We start from the raw sequence: 24,554 nt of genomic DNA on the forward strand, positions 1-24,554 counted from the left end.
TTCTAGCTGTGAAACTTTGTGCCAGTTACTTAACCTTTCAGGGTCTGTTATTTCATCAGTAAATGGGAATAAGCAATATATCACCAGATTGTAGTTTAATATATAGAAATATAGGGGCGCCTGGATGGCTCAGTCTGTTGGGCATCTGACTTCGGCTCAGGTCAAGTTCATGGGTTTGAGCCCCACATCAACCCCTGGGCTAACAGCGCCGATTCTGTCTCCCTCTCTCTCTGCCCCTCCCCCACTTGCTCTCTCTCTCTCTCGCTCTATCTCTCAAAAAACAAAAACAAAAACAAAAAAAGATTTAGAAATATAAAGCTTAAGATTTATTAAGCTCTTGGCACATGGTAGGAATTCAGTTAATATTGGTTTATGTAAATGGCTTTTCTAGGATCTCTTAGGGAAGGAAACTAACATATTTTGAGTTCTAGCTTTGTGGTAGCAAATTCCATGACTTCAACATGTAGTCCTGATGAAGTGGATACTGTTGTCCGAATTTCAGCCTAAATTCACTTCCCCCGATGTAAAATGGGTATAATATCTTTCCTACTCAATCCAAAAAAATTCTTACGAAGATTAGACTAATTTAATGTGAGACTTGCAAATTGTTGATATTTATATAAGTGGGAATATCCTAGCTATTGCTTTATTAAACACTCTTTACAGTAATGTTCAATCACCCGACATGCATGTATTCAGATCCTACCATTTGGCCATTGATTCAGAACATAGTCTCTGTTCTCAGTGCTCTTATAACCAGGGGCACCAAAATAACACCCAGGAAACTAATGAGAATAGTTAGAAACAGCTGAGTTGTCACTGCAGTAGAAAGTAGTTAAAAGAGAATGATATGACTTAAAAGATAAATAAATTTAAGGTGAAGAGATTGAGAAAAGGGAAGACACTTCATATAAAGGAACGAGCATGAAAATAGGAAGCCTTTGAAGAGATTAGGATTCTCATCCTTGTAATTTACAGTAACATTAAGTATTGAATCTTTCATGCAGCAAACATTTATTGAGCATCTATTATGTACTAGGCACTATTCTAAGTGTTGGATATATGGAGTGAACAAATTAGAAGGTAGTTCCCTTGAGGAGCTTATATTCTAGTAGGTGAGACAGATTAAATAAAATAAATAAATTATACAGAATGTTAAGTGATGAGCACTTCAGAGAAACCAGAGTGGAGCAGGGTGGGGGGATCAAGAGCGACAGGAGTGAGGTCCTAGGTAGCAACAGAAAGTAGAGAGATCAGACTAGGTTTCATTGAGAAGGTAACACTTGAGCACAGGCCTGAAGGAGGAGGAATAAGTCAAGGAGATACACAGGGAAAGAGCTTCAGGCAGAAGGAACCGTGAACAGTTATAGCAGTGGTTCTCAAACTGTGATCCCCACCCAGACCAGCAACATTAACATTGTCTGGGAATTTGCTAGAAACACACATTTTCAGTCTCCATCAGAAACTATGGTTCAGCCCAGCAATCCCCCTTCAGGGGACGCTGATGTTCCCTAAAATTTAAGAGCCACTGAGCTATAAAATAAAGGTCTAGTTGGCTTGTGCCAAGCCTGTGTCAGTCTTGTGCAAGGCCAGCATGGCTAGAGCGAACTAAGTAAGAGGGAGAGAAATAGTAGGTGAGATCTAAAGAGAGAATGACACCGAGAGGTGGGGGTGAGAACGGGAGAGATCCTGTAAACTCTTGTTAGCCATTGTAAGGACTTTGGTTTTCACTCTGAGTGAAGTGTGGAGACATTTCAAGATTGTGACTAGCAGTGACACCATGTGTTTTGAAAGCATCCTTCTGGCTGCTGTTAATGATAGATTGTAGGGGTGCCTGGGTGGCTCAGTCGGTTGAATGTCGGACTCTTGATTTCCACTTGGGAATTGGTCAGATCGGCCCTGCATTGGGCTCTGTGCTGGAGCCACAGAGTCTGCTTGGGGTTTTCTCTCTCCCTCTTTCTCTGTCCCTCCTCAGCTTGTGCCCTCTTTCTCCCTCAAAATAAAAAAATATATATATAAGCTTTAAAAAAAAGAAGAGATTGTAGAGGGGTGCCTGGGTGCCTCAGTCAGTTGAGCATCCAACTCTTGGTCTCCACTCAGGTTGTGATCACAGGGTCATGGCATCAAGCCATACGTTGGGCTAGGTGTGGAGCCTGTTTGGGATTCTCTCTCTCCCTCTGTCTCTCTCCCTCTGCCCTTTTCCCCAGCTTGTGCTCTCTATCTCTCTAAAAATATAATAAGAATAATTTAAAAAATAATAGATTGTAGAAGGGTGAAAGTGGAAGACTTCTTTTCAGGAATGCAGGCAACAGATAATAAAGCATGGCTTGGATTAAGTTGGTAGTGGTAAAGATGGAGACAGGAAGTGGAATCTGAATGTATTTTGAAGGTAGAGCCAAGGGATTTCCTGGCAGAGTGGCTGTAGGGAATGAGAGAAAGAAAGATATTGAGGATGTTTCTGGCTTGAGCCACCGGAAAGTTGAGTTGCCATCAACTGAGATGGGAAAGGTGCAGTGGAAGCAGGTTTGTGAGGAGAGGCAGGGAGGTGGGGGTGGCGCCTCAACAGGAAGTTGAGTTTGGGACATGTCTGAGATGTCCACCCCACCTCCAAATGGAGATGTGGAGTGAGCAGTTGGATCTATGAGCCTGTATTGAGTTGAATCAACTCATCATCATTCTGAGTTACATGGGGAACCAATGGCTACCAGCAGCATTAAGAACTGATTCTGCTCACTTCAAATCAAGAGTGATACCAGAGTTCTTAGTCTTTTCACTACTTGTTTCTTTATAATCCACATATCCAAAAGAGCAGTTTCTTTTCTTGACTAGCTAAAAGCCCTCCAGGCTCAGGTCAAGGGACTTTCACCCCCAGAAAGGTCTTGGCTTTGGAGAAATGGAAGCAGTGGGGGTACTTAGCTGTCAGACTTTTGGTGAAAATCAATTGAATGATCTCATGCTAGATTTTGCCTTTTTATCTGAAGTTCTACCTATGTGGCAATTTAGAGAGGTTCTCCACCCCCCCCAAAGGGAAAAAATATATGGTAGCATTAGCTCAGGGTACATGACAAGAAGCTCCAATCATAGAGTAGGAGAAAGTGTATGTTATAAAGGAGCCAAACACCTCACTATAATTAACTGTTTTATCAGCTGCTTTGAAAACATATCATTGAGAATTTCCAAAAGAAAAAGAGTTGGGTTTCCCAGCTGAGACTGTTTGGAACCTGGTCGCCGGGGTTTCCATAAACTAAACTATCATTAAACATTTTCACCACTGAAGGGGGTCATTAGGTGTGCAAGCCCATTTGATTTAAATTCCTATTTATTTTTGGTTGTGGATCTCTATATAGATTTGTGTCCCTAAGGCAGAAAATAAGATAATGACATTTATGGATCTTAAACATGTATTTTCTCAAAGGTCCACATGGATAGAGAAACTAGGGTTGCAATAAGGGGTAGACATTACATCCAAATATTTTGCCTAAATGGCTCCTTGTTCTATTTCCCAGTTCATGAAAAATGACCTGGACTGCCCCAAAGAAGCAATTCTTCCCTTTTATTTACCCACCTGCCACAAAGCAGCGTTCAGCTCTATGTGGACAGATACAGCAAGGGGGAGTGGGCTCGGAAAGGTCCAGGATTGCCTGCCCACAAGGCAGTCCTACAGGGAAAACACTAGGTTCAGAGAGCAGTACCTTCAAGGTGATACAGGCCTGCTGTTGTATCAGGTCCTCTGGTTTTAACTGAGGCCAGATGAAAGAGAATTACACTCAGAGGAATTGTCCTATGCTGATTGGTGCCACCCTGGTTTTAGGCATTCACTTAACATCTGCCAGCTTAGTTCTCAGATAGGCCCTGGGATTCTCATTTAAGCAGGGATCTGAACTTGGACTGCCTCATCTCTACTTTGGCTTCCTGGACTAGATTCTAGTGTCCAGCCACATCTTTCCCCAGCACCAAATTTGGCCTGTCCTTGACTTCATCTTCACAGTGTCCCAGTGGTCAGGTCTCTTGTGACTCCCTGACCCTGACCCACCTCAAGCCCAGAGTTTTCTCTCTGCTTAGGCCCATCTTTCATGGTGCTCCTACCTGTGAGCCGCACTGTATCCTCATTTTTTCAATGAGTATTTAATAACGAGGGCCCTCCAAGTTTTGCAATACAGCCTATGGTCCCATTTCAGGAATAAGAAACCAAAATTATTATAGTCCCACTTACTCACAGGAGCATTGAGAAAGCCTCCCCAGGCTAAGTCATTCCAGCCAGTCTTCTACCCCCACTACTGGTGATGAGTCACTGAGGCTGCCGCCAGGGATGTGACATTTGGTGACCATGCGCTGTGACTTAAGGCACAGGATCGGGATGGGAGAGAGAAAGAAATAGACCAGTCCAGGACAAGGGATTAGAGGGTCACCAGTACTCTACTTCCCTCCTGAGACCCTCTAAAATGTTTGTGGCAGCAGAAACATCCCCTTTACGTTATTTTACATTTGGAGGTGGAGAAGAACATTCAGCTAGTCTTCGAAGTGTTTTGTACCCACCTCTGCTCCCTCAGGTGACACCCTCACAAGCTCTGTGAACTCTTTAGATAACCTTCCCCCAACCAAACAAGACAGTGCTTTCTTCTTATTTCACCAGCACCTAAAACTCTCCTAAGGCAGTCATCTTTTAAAAATGAAATAATTACATTTAAATCACTTAGAACAATGGCTGGCACATAGTAAGCGTTGAATATGTGCTAGCTCTAATTATTATTTTTGTCTCTGGTCTGCAGATGAATCCGGTGCCACTGGCCTCTTCAGATGCCAGTATCTTAACGCCCCCCTTCGGCCCCCACCACACATATGCACAGCCAGATCTCATCTCAGTGAAAACAAAAAACCCAAACAATAGCAACAACAAAAAACAACCCCAAGCGTTATAATTAGATAGGTCAAGGTGTGCTATTTAGGTGGCTTTTTAAAAATAAGCCGCAAACAAAACCACTCAGGGACGTGGAAATTAATTTCAAACGCTTACATGATAAGCAAATGTAATATGGAGACCTTGTTTGGGTCCTGATTCAAATCAACTGACTATAAAAAGACTCTTTAGAGACAATAAGGGAAACTTAATTACAGACTGGGTATGCATGATACCAAAGTAGTGTTGTTAATTTTGGTAGGTGTGATAATAGCATTGTGGTTATGTTTTCTTTTTTTAAGTCAATATTTTGAGAGATTCAGAGGTGAAATAATATGATGTCTGGTATTTGCTGTAAAGTACTTCAACAAATAGGGGTGCCTGGCTGGCTCGGTCAGTGCTACATAAGACTTGTGATCTTAGGGGGCGCCTAGGTGGCTCAGTCGACTGAGTGACCGACTCCGGCTCAGGTCATGATCTCACGGTCTGTGAGTTCGAGCTGTCTCTCTGCCTCTCCCCCACTCATGCTCTGTCTCTCTCTCTCTCTCTATCAAAAATAAATAAACATTAAAAAAAAAAGACTTATGATCTTAGGGTAGTGAGTTTGACCCCCACTTTGGGTGTAGAGATTACTTTTAATTAATTAATTAAGTGCTTCAGCAAATAAAAACAGTAAAGACATCAAAAGGGGGGATAGATCAAGTACATACGGCAAAAACTTGGTAATTATTGAATATAAGTGAAGGAAATATGGTGGCTTATTGAATTTTTTTCTCTACTTGACTGAACTGGCAAAAAGAAAATGTTGATGACCACTGGTCTTTAGATCTAAGTTTTCAACAGTACCAGCAATGTTGTCCGGCCTAGGACCACCGACTGATACTAAGGGATTCAATGAGAGATGGTTGAAACCTGGACCAGAGGGGAAAGTAATAGGGTCAGGGGTGGTCAGAGGTTTGGGAGAACTTGATTCTGGGTCCCTGGAGGTTTGGGAGAGAGAAGCGTAGCAAGGTGAGACCAGTGCCATGCTGAGAACTGAGGAAAAAGGAGAGAGATCCAACAGAGAGAGTGACTGTAGGTAAACACCTCCGCTTGTGTGGTGGCATCCAGGCCATTTTGCCCCCAGCCTCTCCTTGGAATAAGCCAGCCTATTTCCAACAGAGCTGGATTAAAGTAATCCCTAGCCGTTCTCCCGACTAGAAACAGAACACTTGTAGGGAGTGAAAAAATAGAAATGACCTCTTTCCCACCTGCATGCCCCCAAATGTCAAGAATCTCTTAAAAATGCTTGCAGCAACACTCATGGTAAAATTCTGGGAGGCTGTCTCTGTTTCTCTTTTCTTACAATTTTGTTTCAAAGGGGCAAGATCTTTCATGTACTATTTAGAGTTAAGTTTGCAGCGTTAACATTCTTTGGTGATGAGTAGGGCTCATTCACCCTGATGTGAAAGGACCAAGATCACATCCTTCTCTCTCTTGCTGGTGAAAACCAGCAGAGCGCAGGGGGCCCTGGGCACTGGGAGAATGAAGACAAACTTCAGTTGCCTGCTTTACAATGTCGCTGAGCACTGTCTACCTAAATCTCCTGGGCAAATGGAAGTAGTTGGAGAGTGTGAGGCCTTGCCTCCTCTCAGAAAACACTCCAACGAAGGCAACAGGAGACTGTGCAAGAGGACCTACATTTCCATTCATGTCTCAGGCATCAACGATGCCCCTTCTCTCTCGGGCTCTGTTCAGAAAAAAATGTCGGATGCTGAATATATCTATAGCCACCAAGGACACTCCCCATGTGACACCTCAGCCTGATCACTTTTCAAGTCTCAGTTCTTGAATTTCTGAAATGAAGAGACAGACAGACAGACGGAGATGGAGAGAGGGAGAGAGGATACCATATTTCTATATTTGTCTCTTCTCACTCTGAGGTTTGATGAGAACTAATGAAGTAGAGACTGTACCTGGCCCCCTGGGAAAAGATGCCTTTGTGTGTAAGGGAACGATGTCTTTTTCCTTATTTTCTAAAGATGTCTTTCCCATTAATTGCCTGATTTTGTGAAGTATGAAGGAATTTGGTTTCCTTTCTATTTTAGTTCATTATATTTTTTCTGACTCAACAATACTTTTAAAGAAAAGCTGGGTTGTATTCCCACTAGCAGTTTAATAGAGTAATGTTTCAAGTGGGTTATAGGAAAATCATGTTAATCTTTTACCTGGAGCAAGGGGAAATAGATCACCTCTTTGTCGATCTTCCACTTCCTGCCAAAGGTATGAATCGTGTAAAAACACTGATCTTGTGTAGGCGGTGAGGGAATATTGAAAAAATAAGACTTCGCCCAGAAATGGCAGTTCCCCTTTTGTCTTGATAACAAACTTCTTCGTTTCTTTGGGGACTTATGCTTCCCTTCCCTGGCAAGTCCTGGTAACGCCGTCAGTCACAGTGCCCCATCCCTCTTCTGACTTCACTGGGGATATGCCCAAGCAAGTTGACCAATCCAAGTATATCATCATTCTAACCATTGTCATCAATTCAGAGGTTGGTGAATAACCCAAGTGGGCCAAACGGGGCTTTCAAAAGCTGGCGTAGCACGATCCAACAGAGCTCATCTACTCTTCATTGATGTCCTTGCTAGTTTGGATCAATGGTACAATGGAGCCCCTGCTCTGAGCTAAGTTCACACTCTTGGTGCCCAGCCAAAGCAGCTACAACCTGGGGGCCTTCCTGCCTGGGCCATAAGCTAACTAAAGCATCATCGAGGTTCCAAGGCAATGGAAGCTCCTATGGTTTGTCAAAGCCAGGCCTCAGACAATACTTTTGGACTTGGTGAGGTGAGGATGAACCATTTCACCTAAAGACACAGTGCTCCCAAAGGGAAACTCACCAAAACAAAAGGAAGATTTGGGCTGATGTTCCAGACTCTGGGAGAAGACCTAAAGATTCTTAAGGTAAGGTAGTATCATGATGGGCTTTCCCTGATCACCAAAAGACCCGTTTTCCCCTTTTCTCCAAGGTAATGGATGCCTGGACACAACTACACCTGGCTAACCAAGCAGGGACCATGCAAGAGAGACAAAAGATGGCTCAAGGTGATCTGAGGGCACCTCTAGACAGAGGATAGGCTGTCATAACTTTTAAGTACCTTCTTCAAGGTCCACAGTGTTAATCCCTACCATTGGCACCTGAATGCTTCAGAGAATGATAGTTTCTCTAGAGACAACCTGGTCCAGAGGTGGTTGGCATGAAAAACACTCTAGGCTTTTCTCTAGGACGGACTGAGAAATAGGAATCCCAGGTGGGTTAAGAAGCTAGTGCCTTTCAGATTAACTGAGTGGTAGTGAGAGAGGGACATGGGGGAAGAGTGCCATTTTATTTTCACTGGAAGGCCTGGTCTACGCGCTGAAGTGAGGCTACTTTGACATTTTCCCAGTTATATGTGGAATCTTGTGTTAAGCTTATTTGGCACCATATTTCTACTTTATTTTTGAAAGTACTCTTTAGAAATTGGCACCTAAGGCAGCTGTCTGTCTGGCCTGACCCTCAATCCAGTTCTGAATCTGTGTGATTCCTTCTTTGCACCCTCTGTGCTTCCCCAACCTCCTTTAAATAGGTCATGCTATCTCCCACCAAGGGCCAACGGAATGTATTAGTAACAGAACTCCACAGATAAAGGCTTATCTGCAGTGGTGACTGTTAGTTGCAATTTGTTCGGGGCCTACTTCCCCTCTGACCTGTCTCCTGAGGCCTCACTTCAATAGGCCCTGCCATTGGTTATAATGCCTCACTTAGACCTTTCTGGATCTTTAATCTTGTAATGCTAATGAAAGCTTTATCCAATTTATGACATCCTACTAATAAAAATGTTGGCATGCATGGCCCTTATCCTCTTGGCTGGTGATAAAACAGTCTGTGAGTCTAGTTGGGACTGACTTTGACTCAAGTGTTCCTTAGCCAGAGGTGAATTGTTTCTTTTTTATTTATTTCATTTTATTTTTTTTTAAGTTTATTTATTTTGAGAGACAGAGAGAGAGAGAGAGAGCGAGCATGTGCGTGCCTAAGTGAGGGAGGGTCAGAGAGACAAGAGACAGAATCCCTAGCAGGCTCCATGCTATCAGCGCAGGGCCTGATGTGCAGAGCCGGGGCTCGAACCCATGAACCATGAGATCACGACCTGAGCCGAGATCAAGAATCAGATGATGAACCGACTGAACTACCCAGGCACCCCATGAATTGTTTCTATATATCTATCCAGTGGCTATCTGAATTTTATAAATTTAAATATTCTCCTATCAGAGAAAATACCCCAGGTATAAAGTGTGACCTTTATGTATAAGGAGACAGAGAATCTGTCCAAGTCAGATTACTTAATTTAAAGGTTCAATTGAATTCCCTTGCTTGTGTTTTGCTTTTGGACACACAATACCAAAAACATTTCAGAGGTCAGTGGTGGGCATTTGAATTCCTTAAATGGAACAGCGCAGAGCAATCAGCTAGTTAATACTATTTTACAAGATTCTAATGTGAGAAGGCAGCAAAAACTCTGCTTTCAGGCTGTGCTTTCTGAAACACAGCAAGTATAACAGATTAGGATTAAAAAGAAATAGAGCCATATTCATTTTAGATGTGCAGAATGAAATGGCCAGGAGTTAGCACCATGCAGTGAGATAGAACATCACTCAGTGAGATAGAGTGACCAACTGCCTGGGTTTGCCTGGGGCTGTTCCGGTTTTAGCACTGAAAGTCCCACATCCCAGGAAACCTCTCCATCCCAGGCAAACTGGAACATTTGGTCGTCCTAAAGTGGGTCAAGTCGCAGACCACAGGTCCTGGCCAAAATAAATAGGACTGTCCAGGTATTTTTGTGGTTGATGCATATTATTTTTCTCAACATCTTTGTGTCTTAGTAAAAGAAGAGTTAAATTCCTCAACCTCCCACTCAGAATTGTTAAAAGAAATTGCCTCAATTCATCACTAGGCAGTTTGCAAATGCGAGATGCTATAAAATTATAAATAATAGCTTGGAAGTGATTTTCATGCAGCTAGTAGACCTTACCTGGCTGACGCCAAGGTCTTGCTGTGTAACTATTAGAGCTTTCCCTATGGAGAAAATCTAGCCCACTGTGAGTAACTTTACATTTCTTTCATTCCTGCTAATGTTAAGCCACCTCTAAGGACAATACAGAGCAACCTTGGCTCCGATTTTGTTGAACCCAGCTGGATGCAGCCAAATTATGGGCTTCGTTTTGGGTGGAGCATATTTTTGTGGGCTGTGGGAGACCTGTAATTTTTTTTTTTAATGCAAAACCATTTATAGCTTTGGGTGATGTAAATTCCTCAGGGTGCCTACAACAGTGTCATGCAACCAAAGGGCTTCCCGCATGATCCAGATGGGACACAGTGGAGCCAGGGCCTCACCCAAGCCTCTGTCCACCCACTCTCCACATCTCCTGCACCGGCCCGCCCTCAGGCAGGGCAGCAGGCTGCAAAGCCTTTTACTTCTTTCTCTGCTTGTGGTTCAGAGGTTTCAATTACCAGCCAGGTTTTCTTTTTATCGAGAGAGCTATTGTTTGAGGCTGCGCATTCATCCATCCATAAGTACCTCAAATCATCTGACTTGCTAGCTTCAGAACCATGGCAACAGCAGAGTTTTGTGCAAGAGTCCTAGGTGAGAAGGCAAACCTCATTTGTAGGTGAAGCCCTACCATAGCCTGGCTGATATATCACAGGCCAATTGCCCAAACTATGGGACTTCTGTTTCCTCATCTGTTAATGAGAGAGTTGGATTACATTAGCTGTAAAGTCCTTCTAGCCTCTGAAGTTGGATGATTCAATGCAAGAGTGCTAAGTGGAGAGGAATAGGGGAAAGAGAGGGAAAAGATTAGGAGATGCAGGGTGAAGTTTAAGCAGTAAGGTGGAAGCCCAAGCCCTGTAGAGAAAAGGTGGCCAGGGCGAGATCCTCATGCAAAGGGCTAGCCAACTACCATTAGGACACAAATAGCTGCCCCTCAGTTCTAAGGAGCTTGCTGGGCTATGATGGGATCTTATTTCTTCCCCATCGTCACCCTAACTTACGGTACAAGTGCTACTCAACAGCCTTCCACTGGGGGTGATAGGAAGGAAAGAGTACCACAAAGTCTAAAAAGGTAACGTTAAAAAAATTGGTTCTAAAAAAATAGCTCAGAAATCCATTAAACTGAACTCCACTTACAAATAGCTCATTTTCTCAACAAAACAAAACCACTGCACTTGTACAGATCTCAGTGGGAAACCCTGAATTAGCAAACAGCCCTACAAATGCAAGTTCATGGAAGTTATTACACACGGCATGGCTACATGGGGGATGAAACAAGGAAGCAGAAATCATCCGGTTGCTTGAACTGGACTTCACTCTGGGCTCTCCAGCCCTGGGTCCAATGTTCTTCATTGTAGGTCTCCAAGAAGTCTGCGTTACTGGGATCTGATAACCTCTGTGATCATAAAGGATCTTAATTGAAGCAGGGTCCAGAGGAGTATCATTTACCAGAACACTTTAGTTCCTGATGGTATAATGGTATTGGTGGTCCTCAATTTTTGCTACTCCCTCTATCCAAATTAACTTCATGGGTATAGCCCACAAAAGAAGATAACAATCCATTATCTATCCTAGGTTCCTTCATCCTGGGGTCCCAAGAATTCCAAGGGATATGCACAGTAGTAACACAAGTCTGAGAGCTACTTTTGTAATTTTAAAAGTTGTATTGGCAGTTATGAATTTGCCTGAGTCTGTTCCATTCCTGAAACTTTGTAGCTACCTTCACATTCACTATAGTTAAGCAGGCACATTGAATGACGCCAGGAATTTACTCGGGTCCAATCTCCGTTTACCCATTGTGAGTTTCATCTCACAATGGCTACCTTTATAACCTTGACCCTCTAATCCCTCCAGATATGACCCCTGATAGTTTGCATTTGGTCCTTATAATTTTTTAACTTTATTATGGAAAATTTTATATAGATGGGTGAATGGATAGATGATAGATAGATAGATAGATAGATAGACAGACAGATAGATGATAGATACAAAGAAACAGAGACAGACAGAACAAGAGACAGAGAGAGGAAATAGTATATTAACCTCCATGTAGCCATCACTGAGCTTCCATATTATCAACTCATTTGAAGTCCAGAAGAGATCATTTTAAACACTCTGCTCCTTTAAACAATGAAATTATTTTTTATAATATTTATGAAATGAAACAAATAACAACAATGGCCAGAAGAGAACTGCAGGCAGTGAATTTTCTGTTATTGAATTTCCTATATGTAATCACAGCAGTAGAAAGGATAGAATAAAAATAAAATGAATATTACAGTACTAAGAAAGAGAAAGGCATAATATTTATTCAATAGTGTTTATATCTATCTAGCAGTTTGAACTTGATTCTTTGGTTACCATCTGATATAACAATATTTTATATACATAATTGTCCAATAACTAATAGGTGAATATTAATAAAATGGATATGTTTATAAAAGGTTCAATTTAGGCAACTATTAAATCATAACACAAATGTAATATTTTATTTTCTTGATTCATTCTTCAGTTTTAAAATAATTAACAATGAAGAAAGCAAAATAAATTTCAATTTAAAAACTACTGTTCAAAATCAGTAAAATGTTTCAGGTATGAACTAAAATTTCTACTTACCAACAATAATATTACACATTGTGGTTCAGTCTCTGTTTCCCTATTTTCAATTTTCAGCATAAATAAACACTCCCAAAGGTCTCATGGAATAACTGAATTGGAGTAACTGAAGTTTTCTTTCTTTGTCTTGTACAATTGCTACACTGTCCTAGTTGATTTCAAATCTACTTTTTAAAGGCAGAAACATGTTCCACAGGGTTAAAAATATGCACTTGAGCAGAAGTGAGCTCCTGGTTCAAGACCAGTACAGATTTTATTAATGTTTTAAATTCTCTACAAATAATGCACCCCTTTATTGTCTACACCTTGGGTGAGTTGCTTGTACCATATGTTCCTTATGGACACTGTTACATACTTGTTCATGTCTATCTAGTAGCGGCCTGGGGACCATGTTCTTCTCAGTACTCTGGCTCTATCCAGGCCTTAGTTGTATGTTTCCTCTGTGTCTAACATCTCTGACTTTGTCCACATTAATATTAGATAATTTTAGACAAATTGCGCTTTGACAATCCTGCAAGGTACATGATTTTTTAGCTTTTCAGAAAGTATCTCTCTTTAATAAAGCTATTTTTTTCCTTCCCTGTTTTTTTCAGATGTGCCAACTAAAACAGAAAAAAATTAGTTTGATTAGGATATAATTGACACATAGCACTGTCTAAGTTTAAGGTACACAGTATAAAAAGTTGACATACATATGTTGTGAAATGATCACCACAGTAAGCTTAGGTTAACCTCCATTACCTCATATAGTTACAAAAAGAATGTTTTTCCCTTGCGATGAGAACTTTGAGGGTCTACGCTCTCAGGAAGTTTCAAATATATCATACAGCATGTTAACGATAGTCATCGTGGGAACATGACATCCTTAGTACTTATCTTATAACTGGAAGTTTGTACCTTTTGACCATCTTCATCCAATTTCTTTACCCCCTACCCCTGACCTCTAGTAACCACAAATCAGATCTCTTTTTCTATGAGTTTTGTTTTCATTTTTGTTTTACATTCCACACATTCATGAGATCATACAGTTTTTGTCTTTCTCTGACTTATTTCACTTAATGGATGCCTCAAGTTTCATCCATGTTGTTGCAAATAGCAAGATTTCCTTCTTTCCTAGGGCTGGATAGTATTAGTTATTAGTTTTTTATGTCTGAATAGTATTCCATTGTATAAAGAACGTTGTTTCTTTGAAGATATTACTGAAAGCTTCAAGAAGTAGCCACTGTATCTACAAACCCACTTGATATCTCTTTACAAAGCACTCTAAACCTCTCATCTTAGTAGGCATACTGTCTGAGTCCCATGAGACAATGGGAAATAACTTAACCAAGTGCTTGGCTACCTTCTGAGAAGGCCGCCACCTTTCCCCTGGAGAAAGAGGGGAAACTAGCAAACTCAGTTCAGCCATTCCACATTGTAAGAACTACTATTTTTAACATTTATTTATTTATTTTTGAAAGGCGTGGAGGGGCAGAGAGAGAGGAGAGAGAGAGAATCCCAAGCAGGCTCCACACTGTCAGCATGGAGCTCAGTTCAGGGCTCAAACTCACAGACTGTGAGATCGTGATCTGAGCAAGCCAATGCTCTTTAGATATTTATTCAAAATCTCTTTAGTGGGACAGACACATTTTAAAAATTCCATTTGAGATTACTGTCTAGTCTGGTGGGAGTATGACCAAATTACGTTTTCACCAGTTATATAAAAATCCTCCTGTGAAGATCTGCATTGACTGACACCATATAGCCAATGTATTCCATTGATTTTTTTTTTCACTGTTTACTTATTAATTGGTGCTCTGGGCGCCTACTCAGCTGGCACACTCCTTAATCCAGATTTTGATCAGGATAAAGGAATAAGTAATTAGAAGCTCAGGGTAGGAGAATATGATAAAGCCTGATGGAGTATGGGCTACTGCCTTATTTCTGTTTCTGTTGTTTTTCATTGCTTCTTATTATTGTTTTAACTATTATGCTCTCCTTTTTTTTTTTTTTTTGTGGCTATACCCTTTAACTACCAAAGGAGCTAGTTACATGGCCACTGTTAAGTATATTGGAAAACTGCCACCTAATGTTAGTTTTTTAAAAATATTCTTTGGACCAGAGTGGGGGGTGGTGCTTTAGAAGTATGTAGTAGTAATTTAGTGTTTGGTACCCCCAGAATTAATTTGATATGCTCTGTCAGCTGGTTCCCATATCTAAGCTGATGTATTGACCCGTAGCCCCTTGAATGAAAGGGAGATTGGGTCATTTTGAAGAAGGACACCGCAATACTGCAACAAAAATACACCGCACATCTTTCTACAAGCCTTCTGTATAGGATCTACATTCATTTGCTATACTGGCTGTACACAGGAACAAATGAAAAACCCATAGTTTTATGGAATTACTAAACACTGGCTCTGTAGTGGGTTGAATAAGATCCCTAAGATTCATGTTCACCTGGAACCTCAGAATATGATCTTATTTGGGAATAGTATCTTTGCAGATGTAATTATAAGGATCATGCTAGAAAAGAATGGGACCTAAATCCAATTAAAATGCCCTTAAAAGAGATAGAGACAAAGGAAAGAAGACCATGCGAAGATGTAGGCAGAGATCGGAATTGTGCAGCCAGAAGTTAAAGAAGCATGGAGCCAACAGGAACCACCAGAACTGGAAAAGGTGAGGAAAGATCCTTCCCTAGAGACTTTGAGGGATAAGAGCCCCACCAACACTTTAATTTCAAACTTCTGTTCTCCAGAACTATGAGAGAATACATTTCTGTTGTTTAAAGCCACCAAGTTTGTGGTAATTCGTTATGGCAACTGTAGGAAACTAACACAGCCTTCTAACTTGATACTAATCCTTGAGGACCCAAAAACTCACTATAGTCTACAGGTCCACCAGGGGCTTATAGAGGACAGGAAATATGATGTTTTGGCCCAAGGCTCACCCAATAGTGAGCTCAAGAGGTCCACAGACTCATTATATGCTTATTTCCCAAGTTTCTGAATGTATAATTGGAACAGACATCCTAGGCAACTGAGAGAATCACTACACCGCCTTCGTGACCCACGGAGTAATGGCTATTGTAGGAACAGCTAAGTAAAGCATCCTGGAGCATCCTCTCCTAATGAGAATAATAAATGAAAACCAATACTGCATCCTCGGGGGAGTTGTCAACTTTAGTGACACTCTCAAAGACTTGAAAGATCCCAAGGCAGCAATTACTTTCACATTGCCATTTAACACGTGGACAGTGGATGAGGAAGGTAGATAAATTTTGGAGAATGATTATAGATTATCATAAATCAATCAGGCATTTTTTTGAAGTTGCTTTTCCAATTTGGTATATATATTGGAGCAAATCATCTCAGACTCTGACTCCTAATATAGAGCTATTGATCCAGTGGATGCTTTGTTTCCCCCTCTATTAATTTACAAGACCCACCAGCAGCCATTTGCTTTCAACTGGCAAGGATTTGCCTCAGGGCTACATCAACTTTCGTGCCTTCTGCATAATCTAGGCCAAAGATATCTTGGTGATCTTAACATTCTACATAAATTATGATGTTCCATTAATTGATGGCATGCTAATTGGACCCAAGGCACACAAAGTAGCAAACACCACAGATACCTTACTTGCATGCATGCATGCCATAGAGTAGGAGAGAAACCTCATGAAAATGCAGGGGCTTTTTTTTCTTGGTTTTAGAAACAATATGCACCAATTTTGATGTGTTACTACAGCCCATTTACTGAATAACCCAAAAGCTGCCAGTTTTGAATAGTGCCCAAAGCAAGAGGTTCTACAGCAATTTTTGGTCATATGACATAACAGATCCAGCCACATTCCAAGTATTAGTGGCAAAGAGAGATGCTTACTTCTAGCAAGTTCTAATAGAAGAATCACAATGTAGACTCCTGGGGTTTGGGAGCAAAGCTATGCTCTCTCCTTCAGATAACAATTCTTTTTTCTTTAAAGAAACAGAGCTACAGGGCCCTGGTAGGGACATTTGGGACATTAAGTGACAATACAAAGTGAGCTGCTCATCATGAACTGGGTGATATCTGATCCAGCAACTTATAAATTGAGAGTATGCTCAGCAGCAATGACCATCAGTAGAAATAACGACTAAGAAATAGGACTCAAGAAAATTCTAAAGACACAAGTAATTTGTATGAGCTGTGCCTTAGACTCCCACAGCACCTAGTCCTGTGACGTTGCCTCCTTTTCCTCAGTATATAACTATGATGTCAGCAGGAGTTCATTATGATCAGCTGACTGAGGGGGAAAAACTCAGATCAGGTTTATACGTGGTTCCACACAGCATGAACCAGAGGGGGACTGCTACAGCGTAATAGCCCAAATCAGATGCAAGTTAAGACAGTAGTAAAGGGAAATCCTTCCAGTGTGCAAAATGAAAGAAGTGTATTTGGTTATCGACCCTGTCAGTACTGAAAATAGGCACTGATTCATGGACAGTGGATGGATGATTAGGGAATTGAAAAGGACAGGAAGGGGAGATTGGTGACAGGAGGACTGGAAAAGGTATAGAGATGGATGTCTTGAAGTGGGCACGGAGTAAAGATGTGTGTTTTGCTTGTATATGCTCACCGCATAGAAGGCTGTCAAAAACTCAAGATGGTATGTTGACCTATTCTGTGGATCTCAGCCAGATACTCCAGTGCTTAATGAATTCAAGTCCAAAGTAGTCATGGCAACAGGAATAGAAGCTCATCATGGGCTCAACAATATAGACATCTTCTCACCGAGGTTGATATGGCTACTGCCACTGTTGACAGCCTAACCTGCCAACAGTGAAAACCTACACAGAGTTCCTGGGCAGGGAGAGCCACCAGCCACCTGGACCCACCAGCCACCTCGCCCATCTGGTGGCAGATTCATTACATTGGGTCCTTTCCATTATGGAGGAAGCAGCAAAGAATAGACAAAGTCAGTGAAATCAAAGTAAAAGCAAACCTGCTGCATCTTGCATCTGCTGCCACAAGGAAGGAAGCACGACTCTTGGTTGTGCCCCTTTGGGTTCTGGAGGCAACACATTACACCCCTAGAAATGCTATTCCAGCTAATATACTAGGTGACACCGAAGGCTTCCAGCTTATTAACATGCAGCAGGAGATACACAGGAAAGAGCCCTGCAGCAAGTCCAGGCCATGCAGCAATCAGCCCTGCCACCTCAGCCACACGATTCACCAGATCTTATGCTGCTGGGTTGCACTGGTGGATTTCCCCTAGTGCAGTAAGGAGTCTATGGCAAGCTCTAGAAAAAAAATCACAGTGCAGATTTCTCAGACTCTGGGGTGGATTCATGTTACATCAGAGAAGTATGTGTCCTTTGAGAAAGAGCTCTAGGTGTACGACTAGGTCCTAGTAGGAATGGAACACTTGACCTTGAGACATGAAGTATCCATGATTCTGGAACTGCTAATGAGCTGTATTCTGTCACATTCACTAAGTCATAAAGTCAGGTTGGTCCAGCAAAATTTATCATAAATTGACCATGGTACATCCTGGATTAAGCCCAAGCAGGGCTTGAAGGCATAAGACAGCTGCATACCTACATGGCCTAGACCCCATGTCTCCACCCAGATAGTTACACTGGGTTGTACCTCAGACCATATGAGAGATCCCACGAGACCGGCTGAAAGACCTGTCTGAACTTGGTTTATGAATAGGTTAGTTTAGTCTGTGGATATTTCAAGAGGTAGCCTTAAAAGACAGTGGAAAGGGAAAATCTTCCCAATGAGCAGTATACCTGGCCATCCAGTCTTTATGGAAGGAGAAGGGGCCCAGTGTGAAAATATATGTAGATTCCCAGGCAGTGATGTCTGGTCAAAAGCCTAGAAGGAAAAGAACTGAAAGATCAGAGGCGAAGAGGTCTGCGGTAGGATGAAGGTGTGGGCACAAAGTGTGAAGATTTTTGAGTCACACATTAATGCCCACACTGAGAGTGAGTGCCTCTTTCAATGTGCACCCATAGACATCTCTCTTGGCTCACTCTAGCCCCCACCCTGCTCAAAAATCACCACACTCTATTGTTGAAGCCTGTACAGACTCAAGCAAAAGGGACAGGTGGAACATAGCAGAATGTACTATGTTTTAAAACTGCCACACAGACCCTGTGCTTAACATAGATGCTTTGATGGTCGATGTCAATGACATATGAAGAGGCTTCCATTCTATCCCACAGTCAACAAATGGGACCTGAGTGAAATGTATGCTGTTTTCCTAAGAAGAAAGTTTGCGATGCCCAGATCTAAGTCATTATAACGTTCCTCCCAACTACCATGAAGTATTATAGAAAGCATACCTCTATCCAGTTCCATGGGTTATTATTCATATTTAAATTTCATAAATGGAATCAATGTAACTGCCTATAAAAGTGTTTCAATGCACTCATTTTGAGAATGTCTTAGATGATATTCTTGGTAAGATCGAGATTAGATCATCTTGAATTGGACACTTATGATAAAAAGTTCTCCAAATGTAAAAACAGAACTACCTTACAACCCAGCAATTGCACTGCTAGGTATTTATCCAATGGACGCAGGTATGCTGTTTCGAAGGGGCACATGCACCCCGATGTTTATAGCAGCACTATTAACAATAGCCAAAGTATGGAAAGAGCCCAAGTGTCCATCGATGGATGAATGGATAAAGAAGATATGATATAGAGGTGCCTGGGTGGCTCAGTTGGATAGGCATCTGACTTCAGCTCAGGTCATGATCTCACGGTTTGTGGGTTCAAGCCCCGCGTCAGGCTCTGTGCTGACAGCTCAGAGCCTGGAGCCTGCTTCAGATTCTGTCTCTCTCTCTCTCTTTCTCTCTCTCTCTCTCTCTGCTCTTCTCTCTCAAAAATAAATAAACATTAAAAATTTTTTAAAAAGAAGATGTGGTATATATATACAATGGAGATTCCTCGGCAATCAAAAAGAATGAGATCTTGCCATTTGCAACTACATGGATGGAACTAGAGGGTATTATGCTAAGCGAAATTAGTCAGAGAAAGACAAATATCATATGACCTCACTCATATGAGGACTTAAGACACAGAACAGCTGAAAACAAGGGAAGGGAAGCAAAAATAACATAAAAACAGGGAGGGGAACAAAAACATAAAGACTCTTAAATATGGAGAACAAACAGAGGGTTACTGGAGGGGTTGTGGGAGGGGGGATGAGCTAAATGGATAAGAGGCATTAGGGAAACTACTCCTGAAATCATGGTTGCACTATATGCTAACTGACTTGGATGTAAATTTTAAAAAAATAATAAATTAAACAAAATGGTAAAAAAAAGAAAAAAAGTTCTCCAAATGTGCTTTTTGACTTAATAAAATTTGGCATTTGTGATAATGAGGTGATATTGTTAGACATACCTGTCTGGTTGCTCCTGTTACTGTAAGGAACCCTGTGTCTGGCTCCAAAGACTGGCTATAAAAGGTGTGGAAGTTGCTAGGTCGTCCTGGAGAGGATTCTATCAAAGCAATCCATGAATGTGTCAAGCCAAACAAAAGAGATGTAAAGAATGGCTCAGACCGTGGCCATCTTGGGAAAGCTAAATGGTAGTAAGAATAGCTAACACCTAGTGAATCCTTACCACGCGCCAGCCATGTTTCTGAGCACTTTCCATGTTTTGGCTCCTTTGAACTTCATAGTAACCATATCGAAGGTTCATTATTATTATTTCACAGATGAGAAGAGTGAGGCTCAGTTTGAGCAAGTTGCCAAGAATTAGTAAGTGGCAGAGTTGGAATCCCAATGCTGTTTTGTCTCGTTAAGAGGTGAGCAGAAGGAGCAAAACACAATAATATAAAGGCAGCAGGTTAGAAGTAAAAGCTATCAAAAGAATGGGGTGGGGTAGAGGGATGAAGCAGGTGAGATCAGGAGGCTCAGGAAATGAAGTTCACAAGCACTACACATGTAGGAGCCATGGGTACTTTACCAGGGCAGGAGCAGTTCCGATGAAGCACTGTGCCAGGAAGGAGCTAAGGCAGAATCTAAAGTAATTCAGGGGCGCCTGGGTGGCTCAGTCTGTTAAGCATCTGACTTCCGCTCAGGTCATGACCTCGGGGTTTGTGAGTTCCAGCTCCGAGGTGCTAATGGTGCTAACAGCTCGGAGCCTGGAGCCCGCTTAGGATTCTGTGTTTCCCTCTCTGTCTGTCCCTCCCCCACTCACGTTCTCTTTCTCTCTCAAAAATAAACATAAACAATTTAAAGTAATTCAAAGTCATAGAACCAATATTACACAAGTATAGAGGCACATGCACAAGTGTGGCATTACCATATTCCTTGTGTGAGATGTTCCTCTTAGGTGTCACAATAACAAAAGTCATTCTAGAAATTACATTTAGAGATACTTAGTATCTTGGGCTACATCTGAGAGGCCCTAAAACATAAAGAAATATTTGAGGTGCCTGGGTGGCTCAGTTGGTTAAAGCGTCCAACTTCGGCCCCGGTCATGATCTCACAGTTTGTGGGTTTGAGCCCCGCGTCGGGCCCTGTGCTAACAGCTCAGACAGAATCAGAGCCTGCCTCAGATTCTGTGTCTCCCACTCTCTCTCTGCCCCTCCCTTGCTGGCACTGTCTCTCCCTCTCTCTCAAAAATAAATAAACATGAAAAGAAATTTTTTAAGTAAAGAAATGCTTCTTCTCTGGTCCAACAGCTACTGAATTGTTTTATTTTATAGTTCTACATGGTTGATACGCACCAGAAATGACTTTGTATAACCTATGCCTTTGCTGGCTAAGTTAACACAGAGAACATTCGTCTTGCTGAGTGTTCAATAGCATATACTCATTTTATAGGAAGTTGTAAATTTGCCCTCCAGTAAGTTAGTGTCTAGCCTTACACAGTCGTCGAGCTCTTTTTAAAAAGTGTACAAATTAAAGTTTTTGGTAAACTATGTCTTAAATATCTGCTTAATTCAACTGATTGATTCTTTAGGAATATCAAAGAACACACTGCCTCAATTTTTTTTAATGTTTCATATTCTAAGTCATCTTAGAGTAGGGAAAAACCTGTGTTGGCCTTTCTATTTTCAGCCCCACCATGGGGTTTGAGTCACCATTTTCCAGCCCCAATGAATTAGAGATAAGGGGAGAAAGGCACAAAAAAGGTTATCAGGAAACAGGGTTATCTTGTCTGTTTGCTCTGCTCCCCCCTGGCACCTTTCGGTGGTTGCTCTTGCCTGAGCATTCTCCTAGTTTCCATCTGCCTCCCACCCCCCAACCCACAACATGCTGTTGGAATGGAAACACAGAAGGCATTTGGCTGAGAGTTATTTGGGAAGGCCAAATCTAAACCACACTGGTGACCAGGTGTTTAGTGGAAGTCAAACTACATGTATGGCAAGAAGTGGGGCTGAGCAGGGGAATCTCCAAGACCACAGAGGATGAGGTGGGCACAAGGGACCAGGCATTAACTGTCAGAACAATCCAGCTGGGATAACAGGTGGTGTTGCAGGAGGTGGGGGCAGTACACAGCAGGGATTTGGGGAACATAAGATCCCTGGAGATCCAGACGTGCAGATCTCAGCAGTGGGTTGTCTGGCAGCTCAGAGCAGCCTCTTTGCACCATATGAAACAGTGGTGCATATGAAACTTTAGACCATATGAAAGAGTGGGGCACTCAGCTTGGACAGGGACTTGTCTGAGAGGACCGTCCTGCCATCATCCATCCTGATCTGTGAGAAACTGGAGGTGCCCCGACAGCTTAGTAGGAGAGTAATACCACATTTAGTTCAGCAAGTCAAAGATCAGGGGGCGCCTGGATGGCTCAGTCGGTTGAGCTTCTGACTTTGGCTCAGCTTGTGAGTTCGAGCCCCGCCATCAGGCTCTGTGCTCACAGCTCAGAGCCTGGAGCCTGCTTCAGATTGTGTCTCCCTCTCTCTCTGCCCCTCCCCTGCTTGTGCTCTGTCTCTCTCTCAAAAATAAATAAACATTAAAAAAAATATTAAGAGCAAGTCAAAGACCAGCAACTGAGTATGCTTATAATAATTTAAATGATTTTTTAAATACTTATTTTTGGGAGAGTGCAAGCAGGGGAGGAGCAGAGAGAGGGAGACAGAGGACCTGAACTGGGCTCTGTGTTGACAGGCTGGAGGCAGTGAGCCTGATGTGGCCAGTGAGGTCTGTGACACTGAGCAGTATGGCTGTGCTGTGAATGGTGTCACCCAGAAAGAATGTTGCTCCCAAGTGGGTGACAGGTAGGGAATGGGTTATTGAGGGTCTCAGGTGTAATGAATGTCCTGACGGGTCCCATGAGACCAAAGATTAAAGAGGGTGTATCCCTTATGCATCATATAGCTTTAAGAATGCTGTAACTCAGGGATCTATAAAGCCCTAAGTCAAGCAGAGGGACAGGTGGAGGGAGAGGCAGGTGTGATAAACCTGAGAAGAGAGGCCGGTATTCAAAGCCAAGAGGCCAACGTGAGGCTAACAGTGGGCACCGAGCATGAAGCAGAGACGCTCTGGGAGTACATGCTATTCAGGAATGGGTGGGGTGTGCATGCACACAGGGAGGCAGGTGGGGTGCACACCCAGGGAGGCAGGCTGACAAATATGTGACTCGGGGCCATGGTCAGGGGTTGGTTTCTTTGGAGCTGCCTAAGGAGGGATGTAAGATCGGGACCCTAAACACTTCCTCTAGACAAGTGGTTTTACAAGGCAGATAAAGACGCCAATTAAAGGTAAATACAGAAGTGGTTTTACTGCCACCTCCCTTAGCCTCCAGATCTGGTGGGCACAGGGGTGAGTACGGTTTACAGCTCTGGCCACTGCTGGCAAGGTGCAGAGCATGCTGGGAGCAGAGGGGTTTGCCATCCTGGCCTCCCTCAGGGCCCCAGGCAGCCTGGGTCCACCTCCCCCAGTCAGAGGAGGGTTACAGTGAGACAGCAAGGTACAGCAAGGTACAACAACCCAGGTGGAGTTCATGTTCGATTACCCCAGGCCACCAGAAAGAAAACCAGAGATCATCTCCTTTATGGAACTAACCAACTACAATTCTTGTGTTACTGAGTACAGCCAGGCATCCTCGGCCTGGGTCACCATGAACAGGATGACCACATCTTCATCATTCAAACTAGACACCTTTCAGGGAAAGGAGGCCTGTTACTCATGTTGGTGAAGCAGGTGTAAACTTGGACATCTCCAGAAAATTGAGGCCTATACCCACCCAATACATACACACTAAGCCAGTCTTTCAATTTTATTATAAAAATCTAGTCATGCTCTTGAAGTCAAACACAAGATTTGAGTCTAACGTGGGATTCACAGGTAAATTACAAGTTGCCCTGTTAAATTTGAATTTCAGATGAATGAATAAATTTTTTGTTATGAATATGCCCCCAAATATTGCATGGTGCATATACTAAAATTATTCATTCTTTATCTGAAGCGAAAATCAAATTGGGTGTTCTGCATTTTTATTTGCTACCGACAACCCTGGTCTAAAGTTAAGCCACTGTATTATATGCTAATTCCACCTTATTGCTTATGTTCAAGGCCATCCTCTGGTTGCCAAAAGGAGAAAGTAGAGGGTACCATCCCAATTAACCCAGTTACCTGAGCTAATGCAATCAGTTTCCTTCAGTTTCTCTGGACTGCGAATAGGCTGCTACAAGGTCGTGGTACCTGGAGTGAGCTGGACGAGCAGGCGCTCGGCTGGAAGACAAGAAGCTGAGTGGATAAGCATATTCTCCCTGCTTCCTGTCTGTTTGTGCCTGAGCCAGGCTCAAGTACATTAGAATCACCTGGAGAGCTTTAAAAACCCACTGATGCTTGGGCCCCACTTCTGACCAATTAACTAAGAATCTATAGGGGTCAGGTCTGGCTTCTGTGGACTTCAAAAGCTCCCCAGGTGATTTTAATGTTCTAATGAGAACCATCATCCTATGCCCTCACTCTGGACCCCATGGCCTCCAGTTTTGCTTACTCAGTTTCCCCCCTTTGAATACTCTCTTGATAGTATTGGC

General features: G+C 42.4%; 1 long non-coding RNA gene across 2 annotated transcripts in view; it reads right to left on the bottom strand.

The window, feature by feature from the left end:
* The window catches only part of LOC109250594 (uncharacterized), a 44,747-nt gene extending 20,504 nt beyond the window's left edge, over positions 1 to 24,243 (bottom strand). Inside the window, exon 1 of one of the 2 annotated variants that reach the window (XR_002073097.1) lies at positions 24,145 to 24,243. This is a non-coding gene — a long non-coding RNA (uncharacterized LOC109250594). Of the gene's footprint in view, positions 1 to 20,524; positions 20,690 to 24,144 lie in introns of those variants that run through there. The other variant, XR_002073096.2, reaches the window with a different exon arrangement.
* Between the last annotated feature and the right edge of the window lie 311 nt (positions 24,244 to 24,554).

Source organism: Panthera pardus, unplaced genomic scaffold (assembly GCF_024362965.1).
Source record: "Panthera pardus isolate Hobbes unplaced genomic scaffold, ASM2436296v1 HiC_scaffold_21, whole genome shotgun sequence".
In the NCBI taxonomy this organism is placed as follows: Eukaryota; Metazoa; Chordata; class Mammalia; order Carnivora; family Felidae; genus Panthera; species Panthera pardus.